This window comes from Halichoerus grypus, chromosome 5 (assembly GCF_964656455.1).
Source record: "Halichoerus grypus chromosome 5, mHalGry1.hap1.1, whole genome shotgun sequence".
Lineage (NCBI taxonomy): Eukaryota > Metazoa > Chordata > Mammalia > Carnivora > Phocidae > Halichoerus > Halichoerus grypus.
In genome coordinates, this window is record NC_135716.1 from 36,278,974 (window position 1) to 36,295,686 (window position 16,713).

The 16,713-nt window shown below is 39.8% G+C and overlaps 1 long non-coding RNA gene and 1 pseudogene across 1 annotated transcript; one reads left to right on the forward strand and one right to left on the reverse strand.

The window, feature by feature from the left end:
• Window positions 1-1,390: 1,390 nt before the first annotated feature.
• LOC144381833 (uncharacterized) lies at window positions 1,391-16,704 on the forward strand. The gene is made up of 2 exons (XR_013447766.1): window positions 1,391-1,532; window positions 16,259-16,704. It is a non-coding gene; the product is annotated as an uncharacterized LOC144381833 (long non-coding RNA).
• Window positions 10,233-10,995, reverse strand: LOC118523268 (small ribosomal subunit protein uS5 pseudogene; annotated as a pseudogene).
• Window positions 16,705-16,713: the final 9 nt, after the last annotated feature.

Here is a 16,713-nt window from a genome sequence, read left to right on the forward strand (position 1 = left end):
ACTTAGGTATTACACACCATGTGCACCAGGTGCCTCCAAATTTGGAATTCAGGATACTGGGAAAACAGAAATCTTAAAAAAGAAAGAAACTGTAGGCTCTTAAGGGCAAGGACCTTGTCTTTTCTTTTTTCTATAAGTATGTACTAATAAGTATATACGAAGAGGAGATTGAGGATGTACTTGCTATGATGGGACAGAATAACTGAGCAACAGGAATGAGAATGCTCGTGGACTTAGGCCTCAGAGTTGGTGACCAGTCTCTTCATTACACTGTGCACTAGAATGAGCTGTTTGAAACAAGAGAGTGACTGAAAAAGCAGTCACTTTTAATAAGGTTTAATACCATGTATGTTAGGTCATAAATATTGTAGAATGTGTGACAGCCACTGGCACACATTTTTCAGGGTTGATTTAGCCAAGGCATTTTAATTTTGGTTTTTGGGGGCTTTTTGTTGTATGTTCATTTGAAGGAAATGTGATACTTTGAGCTAGTGAAGAAATGTGCTTCAGAGAGGTAACACGCGGACTGATGTTTTAGAGACTATTACTACTGAGAGTTTATAAACAGAATGTACACACAAAAACATTTACTTTCCCTTTCCCCCTTTTTTCCTTTCCCTTTTTTCTTTGCTCTACCTTTTCTTAGCCCCTCCTTCCCACATTTCCTTCTTCCATAACTGATGCAGATGATAGCATAGTTTTCTCCCTGTTACTTAGTCACGCACAGTGCATGTATACATTGATCATTTTCTCGATTTTCTCAATATCTTACAGAAATTAATCCAAGTCAAGTGGTATAGCTCCAACTCATTCTTTTTAATGGCTGCATATGATGGGCATTCTCTTGGTGTCACTTTTGGGTTTTTTTCCCCCTACTACAGAACAGTGCAGGAAACATCCTCATATATAAGTCCTATTTTCTGGTAGTTTTCATTATGGGAAATAGTTTCACAGATATCAAATGGCTAGGTTGCAAAGTATATATAGTTTTAAATTGAATAAGGTTATCAGATTGCCTTTTGAAAAAGGCTGTCAAAATTTACAGTTCCACTAATAATACATGAGTCCCCTTTCCCCTGTGTCCAACCAAGAGTAAATATTAGAGCTTTATAGTTTTTACAAGACTGGTATAAAGTAATATGTATTACCTAATTTTATGTTTATGTATCCCTGACCACTACTGAATTTGTAGATCTTTTTGGGTGGTTTTCTTTTTTATAGGAGGAGGGGAATTGGTGGTATTTGATTTGCTGCTTTCTAAACTGAGTATTATATCTTTTGCTTATTTTGCGGGGGGGGGGGGATTCTCTTTGTTCAGTTTGAAAGAGATCTTTATTGTAGCTATTATATATTATAGCTATTATTTTTTAAAGATTTATTTATTTTAGAGAGCACAAGCAGGAGGGGCAGAAGGAGAGGGAGAGAGAGACTCAAGCAGACTCCACACTGAGCCCGATGTGACATTCACGACTCTGAGATCACTACCGGAGCCAAAACCAGGAGCCAGATGCTTAACCATCTGTGCCACCCAGGTGCCCCATATTATAGCTATTATAATAGCTATGCATTATATATATTATAGCTATTAGTTGTTTCTTGTTATATTTTTGTTCAGGTCTATTATTTGACCATTGACTTTATTAACTTTGCTATGCATTTTATTCTAAACTTTATTTGAAATATTTTTAGACTATAAAGTTGCAAAGATAATTCACAAGCTTCCCATACACTATACACACACACACACACACACACACACACACACACACACACACACATTTTGCTATATGAAAGCTCTATTGTCAAATGTATCTAATTTTATATTTCAGACCTTCTAGTCATAGTTAAGGTCTCTTTTGCTCCTAAATTATACTTACAGTCTCCTGGGTTTCTTGTGAGATTTTTATTTAATTTTTTACATTTGCTTTAATCTGTCTTGAATTCGTTTACTATAATGTAGAGGCCCAATCTTACTTCTTCCAGGTGGTAAGCTGTTTGTGATGGCACATTTTTAAAATAATCTATCCTTTCCCACTGATCTGAATGCTGCCTTTTTATACTGGAATTTCTAGATTTCTATCAGAAAGCTTGCTGGGATTTTGATTGTGAGTCCATTGAATCTATAGTAGACCAAATTGGGGGAAATTTACATTTTAACAATAATGATAGCCTTCTGATCCATGGACATGGTATATCTATCTATTTATTGGGTTTTTAAATTTCTTTCATCAGTGCTTTGTAGTAGAAATACAGTTGATTTTTGTAGATTGATCTTGAATCCTAGAAATTTGTAAGTCATTTATTAACTCTAGTAGCTTTTTAGTAGATCTATAAGATTTTTCTACGTAGACAATAATGTTTCTGCAAATAGTTTTATTTCCTTCTTTCCAATCTGGATGCCTTTAGGAACTTTTGGGGGTGGGGCAGAACCTATTGTACTGGCTTCAGTCTCTAATACAATATTAAATAGAGATGGTAAAAGAGACAACCTTGCCTTGTTTCCAATCATAGTGTGTAAGTATTTACTCTTTTATCCTCAGCTTTTATTCCTTCTGCTAAATTCTTGACAAGCTTAAAGGGGTTGCCATTTTGGATTGATTGGAGGACCCCAGAGTTTGCCTGTAAGTTGTTATTTGAGTTGCATGGTTGCTTTTTTTTCCTTCAGTTTTTAAAATTGAGATATAGTTCACATATTGTAAAATTCACCCTTTTTAAAATGTAAAATTCGGTAATTGCTAGTATATTTACAAGGTTATGCAACCATAACCATTACCTAATACTAGAACATTTTCATCACCCCAAAAAGAAACCCTGTATCCATTACCAGTCAATTTCCATTCCCTCTCCTTCTCAACCCCTGACAACCACTACAGCTATTTTCTGTCTGAATATATTTGTCCATTCTGGGCATTTCATATAAAAGGAATCATATAGTATGTGGCTTTTTGTGTCTGGCTTCTTTCATTTAACAGAGTTTTCAAGGTTCATCTGTGGAGTAGTGTGTATCAGTACTTCATGCTTTTTATGGTTCAGTAATATTCTGTTGTATGGATATACCATTTTTGTTTATTCATCAGTTAGTTGATGGACATTGGGTTGCTCCCACATTTTGGCTATCATAAATAATGCTGCTATCAACATTTGTGAGCAGGATTCTGTATGAACGTATGTTTTCAATTTTATTGGGTATAATACTAGGAGTAGAATTGCTGGCTCATACGGTGACACGGCTTACCTTTTTGGAGAACTGCCAGACTGTTTTCCAAAGCAGCTGCGTCAATTTACATTCACATCAGCAATATGTATTGTTTCTCAATTCCTCCACATCCTTGCCAACATTTGTTTTTGTCTTTTTTGTTTTATTATAACCATTCTAGTTAAATCTTTGCCCTTGTTTTAGCACACATGTGAATTAGAATTAAAGGTGTGTTTGTTGAAGTCCTCCCAACCCACTGCTTAATTATAGTAAATATTTGGCCCTATTTTCAGGTGGGAAACACATAAAAGAGGTCAAATGGTAAGCCGGTGAGATTCAATTTTTAGGAATTTCTGGATTTGACAGGTCGCTATTAAAACCCTAAGGAAAACTAGATCAGTAAGTCAAGTTGGTTTGTCAAGTTCCTGTCTGGCTTCTGCCTGCTCTACAGTGAAGCTTGCAGTGGCAGACTTACTATTACTGAGTTTCTAGTGCCTTGTGATACTGAAAATTCCATAGTAAAATTATTTAATTATACTGAGCTCTTCCTTCTCATCCACTGAAGTCTGTTTAAAAACCTGACTTAGATTTTACCTCTTCCTGAAAACATTCTTGATTTATTCTACTTGGTCCTTTTAGTAACTTTGACAAACATTTCACTGATACTTTTTTTTCCCCCCTACTAGAGTCTCTCTGGCTCTTTTTTTTTTTTTTTAAAGATTTATTTATTTATTTTAGAGCACAAGCAGGAGGGGGAGAAGGAAAAGAGTATCTCAAGGAGACTCCACGCTAAGTGCGGCGCCCAACACAAGGCGCAGTCTCACAACCCTGAGATCATGACTTGAGCTGAGACCAAGGGTGGGAGACCCAACCAGCTGTGCCACTCAGGCACCTGCCTACAAGAGTCTCTTGAACTTGGTTTTATTTTCTGTTTAAGTTAGTCATAAACTCATTAAAAGCAGGAACTATCCTTTTTATCTATTCCCCATAGTATTTTATTCAGAGGGTCATGAATAGTTTAATTCACTACAGTGCTTATGCAACTCAAATATTAGTTATTACACACTCGCCTTCTAGGACAGTGGGTCACATATTCCAACTTGACTAACAATTAGGAGAGCTATTTTAAAAGTTAGATTCCCAGCCTCTTGGACTCAAGATTCCCAAGTGATTCTAATGCAGATATTCTAAGAACTGTTTGAGAAATATTTGGGGTTTTTTTTAAAGATTTTATTTATTTATTTGAGAGAGAGAGAACGAGCAGGGGGGGGGAGGCAGAGGGAGAAGCAGGCTCTCTGCGGAGCAAGGAGCACAATGCAGGGCTTGATCCCACGACCCTGGGATCATGACCTGAGCCAAAGGCAGACACTTAACCGACTGAGCCACCCAGGTGTTCCTATGTTCCAGGTTTTAAAAAATACAATAACAACACAAGTATAGCCCTCACCCCTAAGAAACCAAGTAAACAAAAAAGCAAGTTATTACAGACTGTGATAAGTGCTTTTAAGGAATCAAACTTTTACCTTCAATCTAAAATAAATTGGCTTGAAATCCTAAAAAAAAAAAAAAAAAAAAAAGTCACCACTTCCCAGGATCGTGAAGGGAGTTTTCACCAAAATGCATTTCAGAATTGGAAATGAAAGCTTTCCTGACAAACATCAAATTCTCAATCTATCCATCCTGTTGCAGTGTCAACTGCATTCTGAGATCTTGCTCGTGAAGGAGGTAGTCTCTGAAATTGTCTGGATACATTATCGATCATTCTGAGCAATTCAGAGCTAAGATAGCCAATTTAGATTCAATCTTGCAGCTGCTGTTAAGGTTTTGCTGCTTCACCTTTCAAATTTCATTTTCTTTGCCCACAATCTCAGCAAAAGGGCAAAAACAGTACATAGTTCATCAGCATTTCTGATTGCATAGTATTTTATTGTGTTCTTAATTTGGGCTTCAATATAAATAAAGGGAGTAGATTTAGATGAGATGATCTCTAAAAAAAATCTCTTAGGGCTATCGTGTAACCCGATTCTGTGACTAAGAAAAGGCTTCTGGATTTGACCAAGGTTGTTGAGAGTAGTTTGAATACTGATGAGAAATAGAGGCCAGATTTCTTTTGAAAGAGAGAATTTGGGAAGTGGGAAAAATAGAAAAAGTTATTTTTGAAAACATGGTGTAGGAAAGGATGGAAACTTGGAGATTGAAAGGGACTTTAAGTGGGGAAGAGTTGAGGAGGTTTGTAGGCTGAGAGGAAGGTGGTAATTGAAAGGGACGTATGCAAAAGACGGTATTATCATTGGAGGAAAGCCCTTGAAGAGGGGACGGGATGAAGGATCAGCCCTAGTAAGGACGGGGAAATTACTTTCTAAAAGAGAAGAGCAGGGAAAATGTGATAAGTCAGAAGGAAGGGGAGCTGATTGGAGCAGTTGTAGGAGATGGCCTGTCATTTCAGGTCAGGTCAGGAGCTGAGGGTGGTCACAGCTGGTGGCACTACCACGGCAGTGGACTGTGGGATGACGGAACAGCTGCAGAGACTGGATATTAACTGGTGGGCCATAGTTAGGAGATGTTCTATACACAGGGAGTTTTCATAGTGTCCATGAACCAGAAATACTGTGTATAGCTTAGAAGGCATTTTCATATGTTGTATCACAACAAACATGATGTCAGCCCAGATGATATTTACTAATCATTTAAAAATATGCAAACTTAAGCCCAGTGATTGTAGATTTGCTCGGGTGTTATACATCTAATAAGTATTGTCATGTATAGTTTTCATTTAAAAGGCTTTGGGTTTTTTCCCCTTTTTCTGTTTTAATATTTTGTCTTACATTCTTATGTCTAGAAATTTTGCTTATTAGGTCTTTAAGGCATGAGGTTAAATTTTGATGATAAATCACCCTCACTCTGTATAGAATTACTTTCTTTGAGACTTTGCTCCTTCTGGATGCATGATATACAGCAACCCATTAGGTATAACAAGTGCTCATTCTGTTGAATTATTTTAATATATGTACCCAAAAATATGTTAGTAATGCTTTTTTTTTTTTTTTTTTTTTAAGATTTTATTTATTTGAGCGGGCGCCTGGGTGGCTCAGTCGTTAAGCGTCTGCCTTTGGCTCAGGTCATGATCCCAGGGTCCTGGGATCGAGTCCCGTGTCGGGCTCCCCGCTCAGCGGGGAGTCTGCTTCTCCCTCTGCCTGCCGCTCTGCCTACTTGTGCTCTCTCTCTCTGTCAAATAAAATCTTTAAAAAAAAAAAAAAGATTTTATTTATTTGAGAAAGAGAGCATGAGCTGGGGGAGGGGCAAAGGGAGAGGGACAAGCAGACTCCCCCTAAGTGGGGAGCCCAACTCAAGGCTCCATCCCAGGACCTTGGGATCATGACCTGAGCCGAAGTCAGGACGCTTAACCAACTAGCCACTCAGGTGCCCCAGTAATGCTTCTTATTCATCGAGGAGGTATTGAATCTCTACTGGGCCAGTCCTTTTGCTGAGCAACATAGGGAACAGAACTAAACCAGACATTTTCTGTCACAGACAAGTCAATTCAAAACAAAACAGTGGGGGCGCCTGGATGGCTCAGTCAGTTGAGTGTCCGGCTCTTGATTTCAGCTCAGGCCATGATTTTGGGGTCATAGGATTGAGCCCATGTCTCCACACTTGGCACGGAGTCTGCTTCTCCCTCTCCCTCTGCTCCTCCCCCTACTTACGTGCTTGCTCTCTCTCTTTCTAAAATAAATAAATAAACACAAAAAAACACCAAGGCAGTGGTTAGAGCTATGGTAGAGCTATGCACATGGCACTATGAGAAAACAAAAATCACTTAAATCAGCCAAAGCAGGTGAGGAAGAGCCTCTAGGAGGTGACATTTGAACTGGATTTTATTTCTTTTACAGATTTTATTTATTTACTTGAGAGCATGAGCAGGGGGCAGGCGGAGGGGGAGAAGCAGACCCCCGCTGAGCAGGAAGCCCAGTGTGGGACTCAATCCCACAGCCCCAGGGTCACGAACTGAGCCAAAGGCGGACATTTAACCCACTGAGCCACCGAGGCATCCCTGAACTGGATTTTAGGAATAGTCTTGTGGTTTTCGGAGGTAAGAGGGAGGAGAGGAGAGCATTTGGAGCAGGGAAACATCAGGTGCATAAGCGGTCAGTGATGGGTGAATGTGCCCTATCTGGGTAATAAAAGTTTGCCTGAATGAAATATTGGATGTGGACATTGAAAGAGCAAGAAAAGCCTAGGAGGAAGCTGAAGTTTCTGGCATAGACCAGAGCGTAAATGCTGGTACGTTTCACTGAGATCCTGAGTAAGTGAAGCCTGAGTTTGAGGGAACAAAGAGTTCAGTTTGGGGTGTTACTACATTTGAGGTGTGATGAGACATTCATGGGGAGACGAACAGTCTGAAGTTGGTTTTACAGATTGAGAGCTCAGGAAAGATTTAAGGGCTTAAGACAGAAGAGATACAGAAACAGACTGTGAGAGGCTAGGTCTTTGGATATAATTTTAAACAATCCCAAATCTCAGTGGCTTTACAAAAAAGGATTGTTTCTTTTTTTTTTTTTAAAGATTTTATTTATTTATTTGAGAGAGAGAATGAGATAGAGCATGAGAGGGGGGAAGGTCAGAGGGAGAAGCAGACCCCCTGCTGAGCAGGGAGCCCGATGCGGGACTCGATCCCGGGACTCCAGGATCATGACCTGAGCCGAAGGCCAGTCGCTTAACCAACTGAGCCACCCAGGCGCCCCGGGATTATTTCTTACTCATGCTATCTGCCCAACGCAGACTGGCAGGAATTTGCTACAGACCAGCACTCCAAGAACTGGGCTGTTGGAGCTGTAGTCCTGTAAGCCACAAACGGGGACGCGAGGCCTTAGCCGTCACTGTAGCCACATGAAAAGACCACGTAGGGCCCCATTGGCAGGATTTGTCGCACGGCCCTAACCGATCACAAAAAGACTGAAAGCTTCTGTCTCGTGTATGACGAGAAGGGGAAGAAAACCAAGTATTGGTTAAGAGTGGCAATGCCTGACTCACAAAGGAACTACTAGCGTAACTAAAACTCTGATATTTCTACCATTTTATATGCAGCATACAGCTTTCTGTTTGATCCAACTAGCATTCCTTTAGGCTTATCACACAGACTTGTGCTCCTCAAATATGTGCAGTTCCCTAAACATGCCCAGTTATTTCACACTTCCGTTCAGCAGTGCCTCTGTCTCTCCTGTTTCCTCTGCCTGGCACATCCTTTTCTCGTCCGAATGACAAACTCAAGCTGCAACGTGACCTCCTGGAAACCTGTCTTAACCTCACAGGCGGTACTGGGCGTTTCTCTTGCTCTACATAATCACTATTACACCTCTATTAGTGTAACAAGATTGGTAATTTACATATTCATTGCCTCTACTCAGCTGTAACACTTAAAGGCCAGGCACCTTACTAATTATTCCATTATATTTAATACTTTCCACTACACAGCCAAGGTTCAAAGACAGATTGCCCGGGTTTGAATCTTTGATCAACCACATGTAATATTTGTAATCCTTGTTAATATACAAGGATTTAAGTTTTCTCTGTATCTTTTCTGTGCCATGGTTTCCTCATCTATAACAGAGTTGTTATAAGGGTTAAATTACAGTGTGTGATAAACTGCACAGTCAAAACCACCTACAATTTTTTTTTAATTGAAATATATTCGACATATTGTGTAAATTTAAGGTGTACATATTGGTTTGGTACACTTATAATATGATTACCATTATAGTGCTAGGTAGCATCTTCATCACCTCACATTATTTTTTTGTGGTAGGAGTAATTAAGATCAGTCTCTTAGCAAGTTTGATGTTTCTAATACAATATTGTTATCTGTAACCACTATGCTGTGCATTAGATCTCTAGGACTTAGCTTATCTGCTAGTTGCTAGTTCGTACACTTAAACATTTCTCCTATTACCCCAACCTCCAGCCCCCTGGTAAGTATTATGTTACTATTTTAAGGAGTTTGGCTTTAAGATTCCACATATAAATGATACTATACAGTATTCATCTCTGACTTATGTCACTTAGCTGTCCTCAAGGTCCATCCATGTCACAAATGGCAGATTTCCTTCTTATGACTGAAGATATTGCATTGTGTGTGTGTGTAATGTTCTCTTTATCCATTCGTCAGTTGACAGGCATACTTAAGTTGTTTCCGTATCTTGGCTATTGTGAATAATGCTACAATAAACAGGGAATTGCATATATCTATTCAATATCCTGTTTTCATTTCCTTTGGGTATATACCCACAAGTGGAATTGTTGGATCATATGGTAGTTCTATTTTTAGTTTTTTGAGGAGCCTCCATACTGTTTTCCATAGTGGCTGCACCAATTTACATTCCCACCAATGGTGAGTGCACAAGGGTTCCTCTTTCTCCACATCCTCACCAATGGTTATTTCTTGTCTTCTTGATGACAGCCATTCTAATAGGTGTGAGGTGATATTGTGGTTTTGATTTGCATTTCCCTGATGATCAGTGATGTTGAGCATCTTTTCATATACCTGTTGGCCATTTTGAGGTCTTCTTTGGGAAAATGTCTAGTTCCTCTGCCCATTTTTTAATCAGATTGGTTTTCATTATTGAGTAGTGTGAGTTGTTTATATATATATATATATATATATATATACACACACGTTTATTTAACAGATTTTAATTCACTTTATTTTTCTTGTGTAAAACTGCCTCCTGGCAACAGCTGGAGCCTGGGTCCTCGGCATGGAGACTCTGATGTGGGTCTTTACAAGATGGTCAGTGAATTCCATTTTGGTTTTTTTTTTAGATTTTAATTTATTTGAGAGATATATATAGAGAGAGAGAGCATGAGAGAAAGCGAGCATGAGTGGGGGGGAGGGGCAGAGGGAGAGGGACAAGCAGACTTCCTGCTGAGCAGGGAGCCTGATACGAGGCTTGATCTCAGCACCTTGAGATCATGACCTGAGTGGAAGGCAGACGCCTAACCGACTGAGCCACCCAGGCGCCCTGGTCAGTGAATTCCTGATAGGGAGACTTAGTGAACAGTCTCTCTCCAGAAGTCAGAGGTGAGATAGCTGTAGGCCTTGGCATCAAGAGTGTCCTTGGCAAAGTTGCCTACGGTGGCAGTGCAGCCCCTGGCTGAGGTGCAGCGGTCATCAATATGGGCCATCACCAGTAGCTTCCTGGGCATAGGGGCTGAGACCATGCCAGGGCCTCTGGGGGAAGGGACGAGGCGCAGCGGCACAGAGCCATAGCGGCCTGGTGTGGGGCTTGCTGATCTTATTCCCTCAGTAGCCTTGCCACACAGGGATGATGGAAAGCTTGGCCAGGATGATGGCCCCATGGATGCCTGTCGCTGCCTTGGAGCACTTAACACCCAGAACAATGTGTCCATGGTAATTTCCAATGGCAACAAATACTTTGAACCTGGTCTGATGGCCAGATGGGTTTGCTTTTGAACAGGCATAATCTTCAAAACCTCATCTTTGAGGGATGCCCCCAGGAAAAAGTCAATGATCTCAGATTCCGTGATGGGCAGGGAGAAGAGAGAGATCTCCTCCAGGGACTTGATCATGTCCTTTACCAGGCCACCCCAGCTTGGCGACAGGGATCCAATTCTTGGCCTTCGCCTTGTCTCCGAGAGCTCCTTGGCCTTGGCCGCAGCCTCACCATGGCCACAACCCCCGCCCTGCGTGCCGCTGCCAAGCCTCTGCGGAAGCCACCACGGCCTCCCATTCCAGGGCCCCCAAGCCTTCCAGACCTTCCCACTGCACCAGTGCCATCCGCCATTTAGTGTTTTCTCCGAGAACTATTTATATATTTTGAATATTATCTCTTGTCCAGGATATGCTTTGCCAATATTTTCTCCCATTCTATACATTACCTTTCCATTTTGTTGTTCTTTTGCTGTGCAAAATTTGCTTTTCATTTTGATGTAGTCCCACTTGTTAATTTTTGCTTTTGTTGTTTGTGCTTTTGGTGTCATAAGCAAAAAAACCATCACCCAGACCAGTATCAAGGAACTTCTTTCCTGTTTTTTTGTAGGAGTTTTATGGTGTCAAGTCTTATGTTTAAAAGTCTTTGATCGTTTTCAAGTTAATTTTTGTGGGTGGTGTAAGATTAGGGGCCCAAGGCGCCTGGGTGGCTCAGTTGGTTAGGCGTCTGCCTTCCACTCAGGTCATGATCCTGGGGTCCTGGGATCAAGTCCCGTGTTGGGCTCCCTGCTCACTGGGGAGTCTGCTTCTCAGTCTCCCTTTGCCCCTACCCCAGCTCATGCTCTCTCTCTCTCTGTCAAATAAGTAAAATCTTAAAAAAAAAAAAAAAAAAAAAAGATCAGGGGCCGTTTCACTTTTCTGTGTTTATCCAGTTTTCCCAACACAATTTGTTGAAATACTTTACTTTCCCCACTGGGTGTTCTTGGCTGCCTTGTTGAATATTATTTGACCATATATGTAGTGGTTCCATCTGAGGCTCTCTCTTCTGTTCCACTGGTCTGTGTGCATTGTTTTTATGCCAGTACCATGTGGTTTTAATTACTAAAGCTTTGTAGTTTAGTTTGAAATCAAGAAGTGTGATGCCTCAGCTTTGTTCTTATGATTGCTTTGGCTATTTGGGGTCTTTTCCGGTTCCATTAAAGTTTTAGGATTTTTTTTTTCTATGTGAAAAATGCCATTGGGGATTTGGTAGGGATTGTAATTAATCTATAGATGGCTTAGGGTAATAGGGACATTTTAACAATATTCTTCCAATCCATAAGCATGGAATCCCTTTCCATTTGCTTGTGTCATCTTTGATTTCTTTCAATGAAGTCTTGTAGTTTTGACTATACAGATCTTTCACTTCCTTGGTAAATTCAGTTTGTTTTTGATGCTACTTTGAATGGGATAGTTTTTCAGATGTTTCACTGTTCTAGAAATGCAACTGATTTCTCTATGTCAATTTTATATCCTGCAACTTTATTGGATTTGATTAGTTCCAACAATTTTTTAATTGAATCTTTGGGATTTTCTCTATATAAAATATCATCTGCAACAAGAATTTTACTTCTTCCAGGGCACTTAGGTGGCTCAGTTGATTAAGCATCTGCCTTCAGCTCAGGTCATGATCCCGAAGTCCTGGGATCGAGCCCCACATTAGGCTCCCTGCTCAGCAGGGAGTCTGCTTGTCCCTTTGCCTCTCACCCTGCTCGTGCTCACACACTCTCTCTCAAATAAATAAAATCTTTTAAAAAAATTTTTTACTTCTTCCTATTGAATTTGGATGCCTTTTATTTCTTTATCTTGCCCAATTGTCCTAGCTAGGATCTCCAACATTTGTATTAAGAGTGATGAGAGTGGGCATCCTTGTCTTGTTCCTAATCTTAGAGGAAAAGCTTTTGATTTTTCACTGTTGAGTATATCTATATTCATCAGAGTTATAAGTCTTTAGCTTTATATGTAGGTCCTTATCTGGCTTTGATAGCAAGGTAATGCTGGTTTCATAGAAACAGCCTGGAAGTGTTCCCTCCTCTATTTTTTGGAGGAGTTTCAGGATTGCTAACTCTTCTTCAAATGTTTGGTAGAATCTGCCAGTGAAGCCATCTGGTCCTGCAGTTTTCTGTCTTAGGAGGTTTTTGATTACTGATTCAGCCTCTTACTGTTCTGTTCAGATTTTCTATTTCTTCCTGATTCAGTCTTGGTGAGTTCTGTTTCTAGGAATTCATAGATTTCTTCAAAGGTATCTAATTTGTTAGAATGTAACTATTCATGGTAGGCTCTTAAGATCCTTATTTCTGTAATGTCTCCTCTTTCACTTCTGATTTTGAATCTTCTCTTAGTCTAGTGAACAGTCTTGTTAATTTCATTTATCTTTTTGAAAAAAGTTGCTTTGTTGATCTTTTCTATTTTTTTTTCTGGTCTCTATTTCATTTATTTCTTCTCTGATCCTTATTTCCTTCCTTCTGCTAACTTTGAGCTTAGTTTGTTCTTTTTATAGTTCTTTAGGTATAAAGTCAGACTGAGATCTGACTTCTTAATATATGCATTTATCATTATAAACTTCCCTCTCAGAACTGCTTTTGCATAGGTTTGGTATGTTTCCATTTTCATTTGATAAATTTTATTTCCCTTTTAATTTCTTCTTTGACCCATTGGTTGTTCACAAGTATTGTTGAATTTCCACATATAGATTTTCCAGCTTTCCTCTTGTTGATTTGTAGTTTCATACCATTGTGGTCAGAAAAGATGGTTGGTATGATTTCAGTCTTCTTAAATTTGCTAAGACTTGTTTTGTGTCCTTTCATATAATCTATCCTGGAGAATGTTCCTTGTGTACTTGGGAATAATATATTGTTGGTATTGGATGGAATGTTCTATATGTCAGGTCCATTTGGTCCAAAGTATGGTTCAATTCCAACATTTCCTTATTGATTTTCTGTCTGGATGACTTATCAATTGCTGTAAGTATTAAAGTCCTCTGCTATTATTCTCTGGTCTTACTTCTCCATTCAGGTTTGTTAATATTTGTTTCATCTGTTTAGTGCTCCAATGTTGAATGCATACATATTTATGATTGTTACATCTTCTTGCTGTACTGATCTTCATTATATCTGAACTGACCTTCAGATATAATGACTTTTATCATTCTATAATGATCTTCTTTGTCTCTTGTTACCATTTTTGGCTTAAAGTTTGTTTTGTCTAATGTTAAGTATGGCTATCCCTGCTCTTCTGGTTTTCATTTGCATGTCATTTCTTCTTACATCCTTTTACTTTGAGCCTGTGTGTGTTCTTAAAGCTGAAGTGAGTCTCTTGTGTGAAGCATATAGTTGGGTCTTACTTTTTTTTATCCAGCCACTTTGTGCCTTTTGATTGGTGAATTCAATTTACATTTAGCGTAATTATTGATATGTAGGGATTTACAACTGCCATCTTACTGATTCCTCTTTCCTTCTTGTTTGTTTCACCTTTGTAATTTTCCATGGTGGGTATACCCCGTGTATATGTTTCCTTTTTTTAATCTTTTGTCAATCTAGATTTTTGCTTTGTGATTAACATGAGGCTTACCTAAAACATTTCACACATGGGATAGTCCACTTTATGCTGATAGCAGCTGATCTTCATTTGCCTATTAAGGGCTCTACACTTTTACTCCTACATTTTTATCACAATTCATCTTTTTATATTGCGTACTGTTAGCAAATTACAGTAGCAAGTTACTTTTAATACTCTTTAATCTTTATACTATATAGTTAAGTGGCTAATATACTATCCTATTATAGAATTAGAGTTTTCTAAATTTGAGTATTTTTCACCTTTACCAGTATAAAGATGTTTTCATGTCACTGATTAGCATCTTTTAATTCAGCTTGAAGAACTCCTTTCAGGATTTCTTGCAAGGCAGACCTAGTGGTGATAAATTCCCACAGCTTTTGTCTGTTGGGCAAGTCTTTTTAACTCTGGCTGGCAGTTTTTATTTTTTGACACTTTGAATATGTCATTCCACTCTCTCCTGGCCTATAGGGCCTTTTTTTGCTGAGAAATCTGATAGCCTAATGGGGGTTCCTTTGTAAGTTACGCTCTTTTTACCCCTAGCTGCCTTTAGGATTCTCTGATTTTGGTAGTTTCCTTGTAACGTGTCTGGGAGAAGGTGTTTCCACATTGAGATAATAGGGTGATCTATGAACTTTGTGAATTTGGATGTCCAAATCTTTCCCCAGGTTTAGGGGAGCTTTCAGTTATTTTTAAAATAAATTTTCTGCCCCCTTCTCCCTCTTCTGGATTGTGGATTATTTCAAAAGTCCTATCCTCTAAGTCATTTATTCTGTCTTTCATCTGCTCTATTCTATTACAAAGGCTCTCTATTGTAGTCTCATTCACTGAATTCAACTCCAGAATTTGGTTCTTTTATGTTTTTCATCTGATAAATTATTTTTTTTGAAGATTTTATTTATTTGACAGAGAGAGACACAGCGAGAGAGGGAACACAAGCCGGGGGAGTGGGAGAGGGAGAAGCAGGCTCCCCGCGGAGCAGGGAGCTCAATGCGGGGCTCGATGCCAGGACCCTGGGATCATGACCTGAGCCGAAGGCAGACGCTTAACGACTGAGCCACCCAGGTGCCCCTGATAAATTATTCTTTTGTTTGGGACACCTGGGTGGCTTAGTTGGTTGAGCATTTCTTGGTTTCAACTCAGGTCATGATCTCAGGGTCCTGGGATCAAGCCCTGCTTCGGGCTCCACCATCAGTGAGGAGTCTGCTTCCCCTTGCCCTCTGCTCCCTGACCCCTGCTCATGCACACTCTCTAAAATCTTTAAAAAAAAAAAAAAAAAAAAAAAAAGTTATGTATTTTCCTTCCTAATATCATTGTGTTGAGTTTTCTTGTAGCTAGTTGTGTTCTTCAGAACAGTTATTCTGAATTCTTTTATCAGCTAGATTGCAGTATTCTATGTCTTTGAGCTCAATTGTTGAATTACTGAGATCTTTTGGGGGTGAAATAGTTGATTTTCATGTTCGTTTTTGCATTGCTGTTTTCGCATTTCAAGTAGCAGACCCCTCCTGAGCCTTTACTGGTTGCCTTCCAATGGAGTGCTGCTCACCGGGGTTGCTACATCAGGTTTCCTCGACTTTTGAATGGGCAAAGCTGCTCCACTCTTTCTGCTCCCTCTAGTGGCAGAATTCTTAAAACTCTTCCATCTTTTCTTGTAACTCACCAGGCTGGCTGCTGGAAACCTGTTTTCCAGAAGGTGGTGCTATATCTCCACAGCTCCAGTTGGTGATTTCTCCCTTGCAGGGACCCTGGTCCGTTTTTCTGAGAACACTCTCATCATCAGACCTGTTCTCACTGCCCCATCATGAGCATGCACAGGGATCCAGCCACATAGTGGGAGCTGGTGTGCATTTGGCACTTGGGGTTTTGGGGGTGCTGTGGACCCCGTGGAGCAATCTTGAGTGGGATACTCTCAGAGGTATATGCGCAGACTGCTTGAAGCAGTCAGCAGGAACTGCATTCTTTTAATGCCCTTTGATATTATCTGCTTCCTTCCCCTCTCTTCCCTCCCCTTCAAAATCCTGCAGGTCCCACTTCGGTACCCAGGCTGCTGCTGGAGACAAATGGATTTCTCCAGCCGTGACCCACACAACTGGCATAGCTGGGCACTCACTACTTTCTACCTTCTCTGGAGAGGCCCGCCACTGCCAGACGGCTTAGCCCCGTGCAGCCTGGTGCTGGTATGTAACTGTCAACAAAAAAGAAGGTTTCCTTGTAATGTCTCTGAAGTTTACTAACATTCAAAAGGAGAAAACTTTTGTTTGCCTGAAGACTCGAGTCACAGATTTTCATTAATGAACAAAGAACAGTTAAAAAGAAAAATGTCAGAGTTTGAAAGGTATCATTTACCCACAATGATTTTTTAAAATTCTGTAATTCTAAAAGATTAGATAATGAATATGGAAATAATGAAAGTGATACCTAAAGAATGCTCCAGAAAAAGAGAATTGACTCTAACGACTATAGGAATAAATGACAGTAC